Raw genomic sequence first — 15122 nt, 5'->3', positions numbered from 1 at the left:
AGGGGATCTTCACAACTCAGGGACTGAACTCAGGTCTCCCACATTGCAGGCAGATTCTTTACCATCTGAGTCACCATGGAAGCCCATCCCCCTTGATGGGTTTGTCTAAATTATTTTAGTCTGGTGAGTCACGAGGACCTCTTTCTCTTTCTGCCCTCCCCCTCTCTTTCATCAACAGACAAGTATTTGCTTTCATTTAGATTACCACGAAGAAGGCTGAGCCCCCAAGAATTGATGCTTTCGAACTGTGGTGCTGGAGAAGGCTCTTGAGAATCCCTTGTACTGCAAGATCAAACCAGTCAATCCTAAAGGAAAGGACTGATGCTGAAGTTGAAGCTCCAGTACTTTGGCCATCTGATGTGAAGAGCCAACTCACTGGAAAAGACCCTGATGCTGGGAATGATTGAGGGCAGAAGGAGAAGGGGCAACAGACGAAGAGACAGTTGGATGGCACCATCAATTCAATGGATGTGAGTTTGAGCAAACTCCAGGAGATAGTGAAGGACAGGAAAGCCTGGTGTGCTGCAGTCCATGGGATCACAAAGAGTTGGACACGAATTAGGAACTAAACAACAAGATCACTATGGCAAAGCGTATTTTCTAAAGATTGCCACAAAAATATTCCTCATCCCACATGCTGTTGTGCAAAGCAGTTTTGCCACTGCCCCATCAATTTTTGCTGTTGTTTGGAGAAGGAAATGGCAACCCACTCTAGTACTCTTGCCTGGAGAATCCCATGGAGGGAGCAGCCTGGTAGGCTACAGTCCATGGGGTCGCAGAGTTGGACATGACTGAGCAACTTCACTTCACTTCACTTCAGTCGCTAAGTCACGTCTGACTCTTTTGCAACCTCAAGGACTGAAGCCCACCAGGATCCTCTGTCCATGGGGTTTCCCAGATAAGAATACTGGAATGGGTTGCCATTTCCTTCTGCAGGGGATCTTCCTGATCCAGGGATTGAACCCACATCTCCTACATTGGCAGGTGGGTTCTTTACCACTAAGCCACCAAGGAAACCCACCCCATCAACAAGTAGAACCTAATTCCCCTCCCCTTGAATCTGAGTGGGCTTGTGATTCACATACAACCAAGAGAATGTGGCAGTTTATGAAATGATCCTGTATGACTTCTGAAGCTACACAACTTTCTCCTTTTTTTCTGGAACCCGAGCCACTGAGTAAGTGGACAGACTGCCCTGAGGCTGCTGTGCTCTGAGCAAGTTCCAGGCAGCTTGCATACAGAAGCCATGACACTTCATGAAGAGAGATGCCCACCACCACCAGCTGATCCCAGCCCCACTCTGTTCCAGCTTTGGCCACCAGTGGACTACTACTGCCTGAGAGACTATAGCCAGAGATGTACAGCTTGAGCTGTTTCCAAATTCCTGACCCACTGAAACAGAGATTTTAAAATTGTTTTAAGTCACTAAGTTTGGGTGATTTTTTTTTGGCCGCACTGTGCAGCATACAGGATCTTAGTTCCCTAACCGGGCATGGAACCTGTGCCCCCTGCAATGGAAGCACGTAACCCTAACCGTGGAACCGCCAGGGAATTTCCTGGGTGATTTTTTAAAATAGAATAGATAATTGGATCATGTTATCTTATAATGTAATACCTTTCATCTGAAGAGAATATTTAATTAATAAATCAGTACTTTGGGCATGTATTCACATAGTTATTCTTCCAAGCTCCTTTCCTGCTTTATCATTTTGATGTTGTATTTTGATGGACTTAAGATGACCCAATGTACTCATTATTATTTCATCAATACTGGATATTCTATGCAGTTATAACAAAAGGAGATTAAACTGAGCTCCTTCAATAATTAAGTAGCCTCCCAAGATACACAAGGGAGTTATGTCCTGAAGCACAGGTCAGATCAGCCAATGTATATTAGTTAAGGAAACTCTTTTTTAAAAGAGGAAAAAAAAAAAGGACTTGCCTGGTGCTCCAGTGGCTAACACTTCCCAGTCCCAAGGCAGAAACCCAGGTTCCATCCCTGGTCAGGAAAATAGATCCTACATGCTGCAACTAAGAGTTCAAAACTAAAGATCCCTCATACAGTAACTGAAAGATCGCTCTTGCAGCAACAAAGACCCAGCACAGCCAAATACACATATATATATGTATTTATGTATATGTGTGTGTATATGTGTGTATTTACATTTGTTTTCATCATAGTCTCTTTTTCCCTATTTATCTACTCAGGGCACATACCCTAAATTTCATTCCCAGTCAGAATCATGCTTTACTTTGTTGTACATGAAATGCTGCCTGGCATGATCACAAGTATAAACTCAACTATAAAACCAGAAGACTTCTGCATTTCTGACCTGGCTACTAAGCCCTTCGCATTTATGATTTTACTCAGAAGGCTTTCTCCCAGAGATATCATTCTTATTTGACTCATTAGGAAACTAAAGCACAGAGAAAACCGCTCATTGTCATATAGGGAGTTTGTGACAGAGCTGAGGCCAGAATATTAGTCTGAATTCAAAACTTTTTACATTGCTATACAATCAGGAACCCATTTCAAATGTTATTACACTGTTAACCAATACTTCCTAAGAGCTCGTATACATAAATATTAGATTTAACTAAATTGACTGTTTCAAAGCTAACAAGAAGGATCCTATAAGAGAGGTTTAAGGTATAGGAGGGTAATTTTTGAGAAGAAAGTAGGGTGGGATCCAAGGGATAAACTAGAGACAGTAAGAGCAATACCTCCTTTATTGTAATTGGAGGAGAGGATGAATGCAGATAAGCTATTTTCTCTGTAAGAAGAAAGGTGATCTGCTGAGAGAGAGCGAGCCTGTGGTAATACCTAAGTATCTAAGGAGAATGGAGAGTGTAAATCTGAAATAACCTAAATAAAATGCCATGAGAGCTGACTAAGGATACTACTAGGATAGTGTTGGGGATCCAGCTGTGGTTGCAAAGCAGGAATTCATAACGGCAACTGGCACAGTTAAGCATTTTTTTCCAATAGCATTTAGCAGCCCTGAAGTAAAAGGCAGCCAAAGTTAGGTCGGAGTTAATGTTTTGCCAGGCTTGTGTGATGGAAAGACTGGAGGGGTGGGGGAGAGTTAGTTGAAGATGATGATAGTTGCTAATGTCCTTATCAGTATAGTTGAGTCCTAATATTAATTTGAAAGGGAAATCTTATGAGTTGGCTATTCCTTATGTACATGATCACTTAGTATAACCTAACAATCATTTATAAGCAGTTAGTATGACCTAACAATCATTTATAATCAGCGTATTGATTATCTAATGTTGCATAACAAATTCCCTAAAACTTTGTCTTAAAACAGTAATAACCATTTATCATATCATACCATTTATGTGGGTCAGGAATTCAGAAGGGGCTTAGCTGTGCTGTTCTGGTTCAGGATCTGTCATACAGTTGCAGTCAGGATGCTGGCTTGGGCTACGGTTATTTGTGGGCTTGACTGGGGCTGGAAGATCTGCTTCCAAGATGGCAACTTGACAATGACTGTTGGCAGGAAGGCTCAGTTCTTAATCATGTAGATCTCTCCATAGGACAGTTTCTATGTTCTAATGACATGACAGATGGCTTCCCCCAGACCAAGTGATCCAAAAGAACAATGATAAAGCTGCAGTCCTTTATGTCCTAGACTCTGAAATCACACATCATTTCTGTAATATCCTGTTGGCTATACATCTTACCACGTACGTTTAGGATGGGACTACACAAGGACATAAATGCCAGAAAGTAAGGATCACTAGGAGCCATTTTGGACGCTGGCTTGTCACAACTAATAAGGTGTGAATTCCTATATTAATACTTGATGTTATAAATAATAAAAAAATAACATACAAAATACCTATCCAAGCCATTACCTAATGGTCAATTACCTACTTACCTAATATGTTCTTCATTCCCCTTTCCACTCATTGAATCTGATTTTTTTCAGATGCACTTGAGCTTACAACACATTTGAGAAGTTCTGTTTAGGAAATGCCAAATCTTCAAGCAATAAAGAAATCCATAAATTATGATTCAACTTACTGCGTTTGATACTATACCCGATGTAGCATTTGGAGATACTGATTCACTAATATTATCTTCAAAATATTAAAACTGACATCACAAAATGGTGACTATGAAAAAGGACAGGGAGTTTCCTGGCAGTCCAAGGTTAAGACTCAGGGTTTTTAGTATCATGGCCTTGGGTTCAATCACTGGTCAAGGAACTAAGATCCTACAAGCCACATTGCACAACTTAAAAAAAAAAAAAAAGGCAACAGGCTATATATCTTTTGTTTTAAAAACAGCACATGCTAAAAAAATCTGTGACATAAATCAGAGCAATTTTTTTTGGATCTGTCTCTTAAAGGAAAAAAAATAAAACAAATGGGACCTAATTAGACTTAAAAGCTTTTGCACAGTAAAGGAAACCATCAGAACCTACTGAATGGGAGAAAATATTTGCTTATAATATGTCTGGTAAGGGATTAATATCCCAAATATAAAAACAGTTCATAGAACTCAACATCAAGAAACAAACAATCCAATTAAAAAATGTACAGAAGACATGAACAGACATTTCTCCAAAGACATACTGATGACCAACAGGCACATGAAAAGATACTCAACATCATAATCATCAGAGAAATGCAAATTGAAATCATAATGGGATATCACCCCACACCTGACAGGATGGCTATCATCAAAAAGACCACAAATGTTGGCATGGATGTGGAAAAGAGAGAATGCTCATACACTATTGATAGGAATGTAAACTGGAGCAGCCACTATGGAAAACAGTATGGAAGTTTCTCAAAAAACTAGAAATAGAACTACCATATGACACTGAAATTCCACTCCTGGATATATATCTGAAAAAAACAAAAACACTAATTTGAAAAGATACATGCCCCTCAAAGTTCCTAGCAGTATTATTTATAGTTGCCAAGATAAAGAAGCAACCTAAGTGTCCATCAATAGACAAATGGATAAAGAAGATGCAGTGTATATGTATACAGTGGAATACTAAAAAAAAAAAAAAAAAGCCATAAAAAAGAATGAAATTCTGCCATTTGCAACAAGATAGATGGATTTGAAGGGTATTATGCTAAGTGAAATATGTCAGACAAAGAAAAACAAGTATCATATGCTGTCACTTATATGTGGAATCTAAAAAATAAACTAGTGAATATAACAAAATGGAAAAATAGTCACAAATAGTACAAACTAGTGGTTATCAGTGGGGAGGGGAGGAGAGAAGGGCACAGTAGGGGTAGGGGCTTAAGAGGTACAAACTAGTATAAAATAAACAAGCTACGGGACATACTGTTCAAAACAGGGAAGATAGCCAATATTTTATAATAACTATAAATGGAGTATAACCTTTAAAAATTGTGAATTACTATGTTGTACACTTGAACCTTATGTAGTATTGTACATCAATTACTATATTTCAGTCTTTTAAAAAGCAAACAAACAAAAAAAATCAGTACATGCAATTCTTAAGAACGAAGGTAAAATCATTCAAGTTTTGAAATTATCCTTACAGACAAGTCTTCCAAGCAAGAATAACTGTGCAGGGAATTCCCCGGTGGTCCAGTGGTTAGGGCTCCGTGCTTTCATGACTGAGGTTGCAGGTTTGATCCCTGGTAAGGGCTTCCCTGGTGGCTCAGAGGTTAAAGCGTCTGCCCGCAATGCGAGAGACCCAGGTTTGATCCCTGGGTCGAGAAAATCCTCTGGAGAAGGAAATGGCAACCCACTCCAGTATTCTTGCCTGGAGAATCCTATGGAGGGAGGAGCCTGGTAGGCTACAGTCCACGGGGTTGCAAAGAGTCGGACACAACTGAGCTACTTCACTTTCACAGGGAAAATAAGATCCCTAAAGCTGTGTGGCAAAACAAACAAACAAAAAAAACAACTGTGCATCAATTGATGTTGTTTTTCTTTCTCTGATCCATTCACAACTCCAGATAACCTTCAGATAACATAAAAGTTAAAGGACTATCTTATGATATCGCCTGATGTTCTGCTAATTCAAATAAAAAAATACCCAAATCAATGGGCGTTTTACAGATTAAAATGTCCAGCATCTTCTCTCATTTTATTAAGATACTTTCATGTTAAAAGGCCTTTCAGAATATATAACAAAAGTTAAAATTCTCATACTAAAATGTGTCAGGTGGTGGGTTAAATATTTTAGTTTGGTCATATATCCTATATTATTCTTGCAATGTCCCTGATATAGACATGACATGCATTTTTTAAATGAAAATAAAAGAGTAAGTAAGTAGCCTAAGTTCCCACAGTAAATAAAGGAGCTTGAATTTGAATCCCAAATTAAACTGTCGGGATGCCAATTACCCAAATGCATTATTCTCATTTAATTCTCACTACAAACCCATTTCTGAGGCTTAGAAAGAATAAGCAACAACTTGGGAAAGGTCATAAACTAATGAGTGGCTGTTCATGGACTCAAACCCAGGTCTATCTCTAAATCCAATGTGTTTTACTACAAACATAGAAAGGAAGAAAAAAGTAACATATTACAAATACCAAACCAGGAAGATGAAATAAATAAAGTTACTGAAATAGCCAGTGAGGGCCTTGGAACAACACTTTACCAGTAGTCAATGTATCTATTCCAAATCATGGTTCAAACTTTTCACAAAGGCTAGATCAACAATATCTAGCTTCATATAAGCAAATTGCAACAAAAAATATTGCTTTGTCAAATGCCATGAAGAGAATAAATCTGTATCCAAATACTTTTCACTGAGAAGCTGATGTGGGGTGCTGTGGCAGAGGTGAAGGGGAGAGAGAAAAACATTTAGAGGATGCTTTAGGAGAGCAGGAAACTGGCAATTGTGCAGTAAGACATCTGTGTGCGGAGGACTATAATTTGAAAACAAAAGTGATATGCTTAGCCAAATTTCATTCACACTTCTGAAGTCTGCTCAAAGGGATACCCTAAAATTTACTGGGAACAGATCTCAAGCCAGATGTTGTACTTCAAGCTAATGTCCTGTTTTCTTTGTTTTCCTTGCTCATTCCACCTATCTTTCTTTAAATATCCTTTGTTTATAAAAAAAAAATTTTTTTAAGTAATAGTATCATTGTAAGGATTCTTTCAGTTTAAATATTTTGTAAAATAGCAATTCTGGAAAGTGAAGAAAATTCTTTCAAAACCCATACATTCTAAAATTCAAGGTACAACACACCATTTCCCAATATGCCTTGCTAAGTCAAAAGATCTCTTTTTGTGAGTCTGGGACATCTTGTCACATCAAAATGCAAGAAAATAGATGAAGATACTAGGGTTATGCCAAAATGATCGAGGAGTCAAACTAGCTCCTACCAGTCAAAGATGGAACAATTTGAGCATAAAAATGAGTAATTTCAATAGAAGAAGATGCATGATACACATTAGAATCCATGCCTTCATACTGATTAAAAAAAAAAAAAGCTTTTTAAACTTTTAATGGATCAAAATTATGTCAATGATTCTGTTTCTATTTGGAAGTAGAGAAATCATGACTGACTAGCTTCCCTATCATTTCATGAACTGAGTGTTCTTACTATGCTATCAACCAGGTTAGGTCCTGCTGTCTCTACAATGAGGCTCATTTAGGTCAAAGCAGCCAACCAATACTGAGAATGCAGGGCTCAGAAGTCTCCAGTATCCTCAGCAAGTGACCAGCGAAGAGCTCATGCTCACCCTCTGTTGCTAAAATGGAATAAAGGAACTTTTAATAGACTCCTTTAAAGAGTTCACACTTCAATACTATCTCCAAATAAGTATGATTTCTTTGTTTGCTTTTTTAAAAATTATTAGTCTACAGTATCTGGTATTCCCATGCGGCCTCCCATCCAAGTACTAACCAGGCCCAACCCTACTTAGCTTCCGAGATCAGATGAGATCAGGTGTGTTCAGGGTGGTATGGCCATAGACTGCTTTTGTTTTTAACTAAAATGTAGTTGATTTACAACATTATCTTAGTTTCAGGTGCACAACATAGTGATTCAATATTTCACAGATTTTACTCCATTTAAAGTTATTCCAGGACTTGCCTGAAGATCCAGTGGTTAGGACTCTGGGCTTCCACTGCAGGGGGCACATGTTTCATTCCTGGAGAGGGAACTAAGATCCCACATGCTGCATGGCACAGCCAAAAAATTTAAATTACATTAAGTTAAATTAAAAACAAAGTTATTACAAACAAAAGCAGAACACTCTCTGATATAAACCACAGCAATATCTTGCTCCACCTCCTAGAGTAATGAAAATAAAACCAAAAAAAAAAAAAAAAACAAATGAGACCTAATTAAACTGAACAGGTTTTGCACAGCAAAGGAAATCATAAACAAAACAGAAAGACAACCCACAGAATGGGAGAAAATATCTACAAACAAAGTGACCAAAAAGGGATTAATCTCCAAAATATACAAACAGCTCAGGCAGTTCAATATCAAAAAACAAACAACCCAATTAAAAACTGGGCAGAAGATCTAAAGAGACATTTCTCCAAAGAAGACAGATAGCCAAGAAGCACATGACAAGATGCTCAACATTACTAATTATATTAGAGAAATGCAAATCAAAGCTATGAGGTACTGCATCACACAGGTTAGACTAGCCCTCATCAAAAAAATCTACAAATAATAAATGCTGGAGAGGTGTGGAGAAAAGGGAACCCTCCTACACTACTGATGAGAATGTACATTGGTATAGCCACTCTGGGGAAGAGTATGGAAGTTCCTTTAAAAACTAAAAATAGGGCTACTATATAACCCTGCAATCCCACTCCTGGGCATATATCCAGAGAAAAAAATGGTCTGAAAGGATACATGCATCCCAATGTACATTGAAGCACTGTTTACAACACCCAAGACATGGAAGCAACCTAAATGTCCAAGGACAGAGGAATGGATAAAGAGGATGTGGTACTTATATACAATGGAATATTACTCAGCCATTAAAAAGAATGAAATAATGCCATTTGCAGCAACATGGATGGACGTAGAGAGTTTCATACTGAGTAAAGTCAGTCAGAGAGAGAAGGAAAAATATCATATGACATTCCTTATATGCAGAATCTAAAAAAAATTGTACAAATTAATTTCTTTACGGAATAGAAACAGATTCATGGATTTAGATAATGAACTTATGGTTGCCAGTGGGGGAAGGATCAGGGGAAGGGATAGTTAGGGAGTTTGGGATCAACATGTACACACTGCTATATTTAAAATGGATAACCAACAAGGTCTTCTGTATAGCACAGGGAACTCTGCTCAATATCATGTGGCAGCCTGGATGGGAGAGGAGTTTGGGGGAGATTGGATACATGTATAGCTGAGTCTCTTTGCTGTCCACCTGAAACTATAACAGTATTGTTAATTGGCTATACTCCAATATAAGATAAAAAGTTTAAAAAAAAATCCAGTGCAACTTCAAAGATAGCATCAAAATCATTCTTTACTTCACTGTAAATGTACTTAAAATGGGTGAACTGTATACTTAAAATGAGTGAAATGTTTTGATATGTAAATTATACTTCAATAAAGAGACAGCAATTAAATAATTTTTAAAATAATTATTGGAAAATTAGGAGAAAAATTTTTTTTTTGGCTGTGCTATGCAGCTTGCAGGATTTTAGTTCCCCAACCAGGAACTGAATCTGGGCCCTAGACAGTGGAAGCACGGAGTCCTACCCACTGAACCAACAGAAAATTCCCAAATTAGTACAATTTTAACACTGTTGGCTATTTGGTGATATCTTGGAATTATTAAGGTGTAATAATGCTATCATGTGTATGTGTTTTATATCAGTTTTAGATATATGTATTGAAATATTTTTAGGAAGACATGATTTGGAGAACTTGCTTCAATATTGAGGGGGAAAGAGAGTGGTAGGGATACAGATTTTTTTAAAAATAGGTCTTGAATTTTTAATTACTAAAGCTTGTTGACAGCCACATGGACAGTGATTATACTCTTAGTTTTATTAAGTTTTGTCTAAGATTGTAATTTCAAAAAATTTTTAAAAATTATGTATTTATGGCTGCGTCAGGTTTTAGCTGTGGCACACAGGATATTTCACTGCAGTGAAGGCTTCTCTCTAACCGTGGTGCACAGGCTTGCCAGGGTGGTTCTTGGGCTCAGCAGTTGCGGCGGGTGCACTTAGCTGCCCTATGGCATATGGGATCTTAGTTCGCCAACCAAGAATCAAGCCCACACGCCCTTCATTGGAAGGTAGATCCTTAACCACTGAACCACCAGGGAAGTCCCAACAAAATTTTAAAAATAAATAAATATACAGAATTTTTACAAACTCTTCTTGTGTGTGTGTTGTTTTTGTTATAGGTCCACAGCTACTCAAAAAAAAAAAAAAAATCAGTTTCGGTTATCAGCCATTCGGCACCTGGCATACTGAAGATGCATGACACTTTGTAGTTATTATTTGTTTCTTTATGTGACACAGGAAGCACAACAGCCATGTAAGTAGCCCTGAACATGATTTAAAAGCCAGAGTCGTCACAACTTATGAATGACCTCTCATCTGATACTTCTTTTTATTAATTTACTTTCTATTGAAGTATAGTTGATCTACAATGTTGTGCTGATTGCTAGTGCACAACAAAGTGATTTAGTTATACATACATACTTTTTCTTAATTTTTTCCACTATGGCTTATTTCAGGATTATCTGATACTTCTGAGCTTATAGAGAATAAGCACAATAACCAGTTTTTCTGTCGAAATTCCTCCAAAACAAGCCTAAAGAGCTTAGGACTAAGCAGATGGGTTGGAGTTTCACTGGCTCTGTGCTAAAATTAAGTAGCTAATTTGAGAGATAAAGCATGTTAAAATATCAATTCAGAACAAAAAAACCCCGCATTACATCGTTTATGTTCTACATATTAAAGCATTTGTTTTCTAATATGGGTTCCTAGAGGAAAGGGACTTGTGTCCTGCTCAGCATGTGAGCTGCTCTTAATACAATGTAGAGGAGATGCTCAAAAGTTACTAAGGTTGCTGAATTTATTAGGCCAGTTCAAAGCTGGGGAAAGGGCTAATTAAAATGGCTTATTTTAACCTAAAATATAATAAATTCTTTATGTTCAAAAGTGGTCCTCACACCTGTTAGAATGGCTATTATCATAAGGACAAGAAATAACAAGCAATGGAGAGGATGTGGAGAAAAGGGAACCCTTGGGTACTGTCATCGGGAACGTAAATTGGCGCAGCCACTATGGAAAATAGTGCAGAGGTTCCTCAAAAAATTAAAAATAGAAACTACCATGTGATCTCACAAATCCACGTTGGGTATTTATCCAAAGAAAATGAAAACACTAGCACTCCCATGATCTTTGCAGCATTATTTACAATGGCCAAGATATGTACACAACCTAAGAGTTCATCAACAGAACAGATAAAGAAAAAATGATATATTGAAATAGGTACCTATATGTTTATCTATATACAGAAATATTATTCAATCATAAAAAAAGAGTATCTTGCCATCTGCAACAACATGGATGGATCCCTGGGGTGTTAAGCTAAGTGAAATAAGTCAGACAGACAAATACTGTACGATCTCAGCTTTAAATGGAATCTATAAAACCAAAACCAAGCTTACAGAGAACAGATTGGTATGCAACAGATTGGTGGGGGGTAGGGTGTCCGCTAAATGGGTAAGTGGTGTCAAAAGGTACAAACTTTAGGTTATAAAATAAGTAATTCATGGAGATGCAATGTGTAACATGGTGACTATAGCTATTACTACTGTACTGGTGGCTCAGTGGTAAAGAATCTGCCTGCCAACGCAGGAGACATGGGTTCAATCCCTGGGTCAGGAAGATCCCCTGCAGAAGGAAATGGCAACCCACTCCAGTGTTCTTGTCTGGAAAATCCCACAGAGGAGCCAGGTGGGCAGAGTGGGACACAAACACAGTGACTAAACAACAATTGCGTATTTGAAAGCTGCTAGATCTTAAAAGTTCTCATCACAAGAAAAAAAAAAGAATTCTGCAGCTACGTATGGTGATATATGTTAGCTAGACTTGGTATAATGACCATTTCACAATATATACAAATATCAAATCATTATGTTGTACACCTGAAACTAATATATCAACTATCCTTTAATTAAAAAAAAAAAAAAAGAGCAGTTCCTTTTAGCCTCACACCTTCCACCAACAATAAAAACAGTATTTTCTATCATCTACAGAGGGATACATCTTGAGCTATATTAACAGCTCGGTATAGGCAGAGGCCATCTTAATTTGTCATATGTACTTGGCTTGGATGCTCAGTGGTAAAGAATCTACCTGCCAATGAAAGAGATGTGGGTTTGATCCCTGGGTCAGGAAGATCTCCCAGAGAAGGAAATGGCAACCCACTCCAGTATTCTTGCCTGGGAAATCCCACGGACAGAGAAGCCTGGCGGGCTATAGTCCATGAGGTCACAAAAGACTAGGATACAACTTAGTGACTATACAACAATACTCTACCTAACCATGTCTCCTATGTGTGCATGTGCACACACACAAACTCTCATGCTCCGTAGCCTACTTAATCCTATGTCACTCCTCTCTTTCCCTCATTAATGATACCAAGTTTTACGCCTGTTTTAGGTCATAACCTGTCCACTTCTCTTTCCCATTGCCCGATCTTAATCAGAGTATCTCACCCAGATGAGATTTTACCACTGTGCTTGCCTCTGATTTCTCCTCCTCCAAGCCAACCTAAACTAGGAGTGCCATTTCCTTATTTAAAACTTTCTAATGGCTCACCATTGTCTTAAAAAAAAAAAAGAAACTCTTAAAATTGATTGTCTGGGCTCTTCTATGATCTGGTCCATTTCATCTCCTCTCAGCCCTTGTTCACCACTCCCCACTTACCATACACAATAAGTTGTTTTCCAGGCTTTACATATATGTGTATGTGTGCACATGTTGTTTTTCCTGTGTCTAATACTCTCCTCCTCTCACACCAATCTGTACTCATCTTTCAGCTCTCAACTTAAAACATCATTTTGAGTATTCTCATAGCCTCCTTCATTTGTCTCAGAAATACTATTCATCATATTTTATAACTTTCTAATTATCCAAATCTTTCATTAGACACAAAGCAGTAGTCTAGTGTACTCAGAAGAGTGTTTGGCTCAATGACGGCATGCTGATTTTCAGTAAATTAACAGTTTTTTTTAAAATGACAGCTAATAATGATTTAAACTAGCTTCAAAACTCTCAATTTGGTTTCCTGTAATCTGTAGGATTTTTACTTCTTAATTCTACTCCAACCTCAGCCCTTTACTCACCTATAGGGATGTTGCACTAAAATCCATTCTCTTCTTGCGTAACTAGACCTGGTTTCTCAAGTAGAGACTACATTTCCCAATGCCTCTTAAGGCTGTATGTATTCCTGTGATCAACCTACAGTCAAAAGAACGTAAGAAGTTATACAACTTACAGCTTAGATTTCCAAAGGCCATTCCTTCAGGGGCTAAAATGAAAGCAACTGAGTTATCTCAGAAGACTTGTTTTGAAAATGGCAAAATGAGAACCCAGGTCTTTGAAAGAATGGATGGAGGACAGCACAGGACACTTAAGTGGTGAGAAATATGCTTTATCAGAGCCATTGCATTTTGGGGTCTCTTTGTTACTACTTTCACAACCATAAGGCCTAATACACAGCATACAGAGAGGCAGATGAAATGGGAGACTTCAGATTTTCAGAAAAATGACATAGACGTAATAAAGATTAAAAATTCCAATGTAAAAAATTTATGATGAACCCAGGGTCATATAAATACAGAAAATAGAAATTTTTGAAACTAGTTAAAAATATCTTCCTTAATGAGAAAGAACTCACATTTATTTGAGACAAATTAATAAAATCAACAAGTAAAAACAAAATGAAAAAGACAAGGAAAAGGAACTTCTGTCTGTGGTGCCCGTAGGTAACGTGCAGCTAGGGTAGCAACTAGGGTGACTGCCATTCTACATGCAACTTATCCAAAAAAAATGTTAGGCCAAGGGTAATGGGGCAAATGATAGACAACAGACCACAATCCAGCTTCAGAGGTCACAAACCAACACTAGGCAGGTCAAAGAAAAAATGGGCAGATTCTTATAAAAACATACCACGCTCATATGAAAATAAACTGCCTAAAAGAATGAAGATCTTAAAAAGATTTTTGAAGATTTAAAAACTTTATAAAGATTTTTAAAGGATCGTGAGGAAAATGACAGAGAAAATTTAAAAAACAACAAAAAGTCCCTGTCACTCTCCTGGTAAATAAACTGCTTTAAGAGCTCTTAGGTTCTCAGAAAAGAATTTTAGCTGCTGGCAACGCAATAAAACAAATGTATTAGAATTCCATAGTCACATTTATCTATTTCAGGGCCAGCACAAAAACACCTACTACTAAAACCAGAACACCAGCTTTAAACTTATCCAGAGGTGAGTAGAATTTTAAGAGCTCCAGTTCTAGACAGGTTCAAATGCTGACTCATCACTTACTGGGTGTCATGACTCTGGGTAAATTACTTAACCTCTCTGGGATTCAAGTTTTCTTACCAGTAAAGGGATATTCTAACTCATTTAGCATCTTCAGTAGAACTGAAATGGTTTAATGAAATAAATCATGTATTTTTTATGGAAAGGATGTACTAAGAAGCCATTATTACTGTACCCACTATACTTTCACTCCAGTAGGCTTTTGTACTTTGTTTTTTAGTGAAGATTTTTACTTGGCACTGACTTTGAAACAGCTTCAAGTTTCCTTTAAGTGTGTAACCTCTTCCCGTGGTATCATCAAAAAGGCCACACTACAGTGTACCTACATTTGCTAACAGCTTACCAAAGAACTTAAGTCACTTCACCTCTGCCACTCTGATAATCTTAGAGAAATCAGGTATTAAAAGTACCTTTTATTTCACAATGTATCTGTGATGCATATCTTAAAACACAAATGATATTCTGATGATGAAATGCTTATCAACCCAGAAAACTGAAATCTGGGTGCTTAAAAAAGGAAAATGTATGGTGCCAACGGCTCCACTTTCATTCTCATATGCCTAGCAACAACACTGTAAATATTTGTACCAATATCTAAGATTCTTTTGCT

At 37.6% G+C, this 15122-nt stretch overlaps 1 non-coding gene across 1 annotated transcript; it reads right to left on the bottom strand.

The window, feature by feature from the left end:
• Positions 1 to 7821: 7821 nt before the first annotated feature.
• On the bottom strand, positions 7822 to 7940 carry LOC122701057. The gene has a single exon (XR_006342908.1). It is a non-coding gene; the product is annotated as a 5S ribosomal RNA (ribosomal RNA).
• Positions 7941 to 15122: the final 7182 nt, after the last annotated feature.

Source organism: Cervus elaphus, chromosome 9 (genome assembly GCF_910594005.1).
Source record: "Cervus elaphus chromosome 9, mCerEla1.1, whole genome shotgun sequence".
NCBI classification, from domain to species: Eukaryota; Metazoa; Chordata; class Mammalia; order Artiodactyla; family Cervidae; genus Cervus; species Cervus elaphus.
Note: the sequence above shows the minus strand (reverse complement) of the source record. Positions and strands in the feature narration are given on the sequence as shown.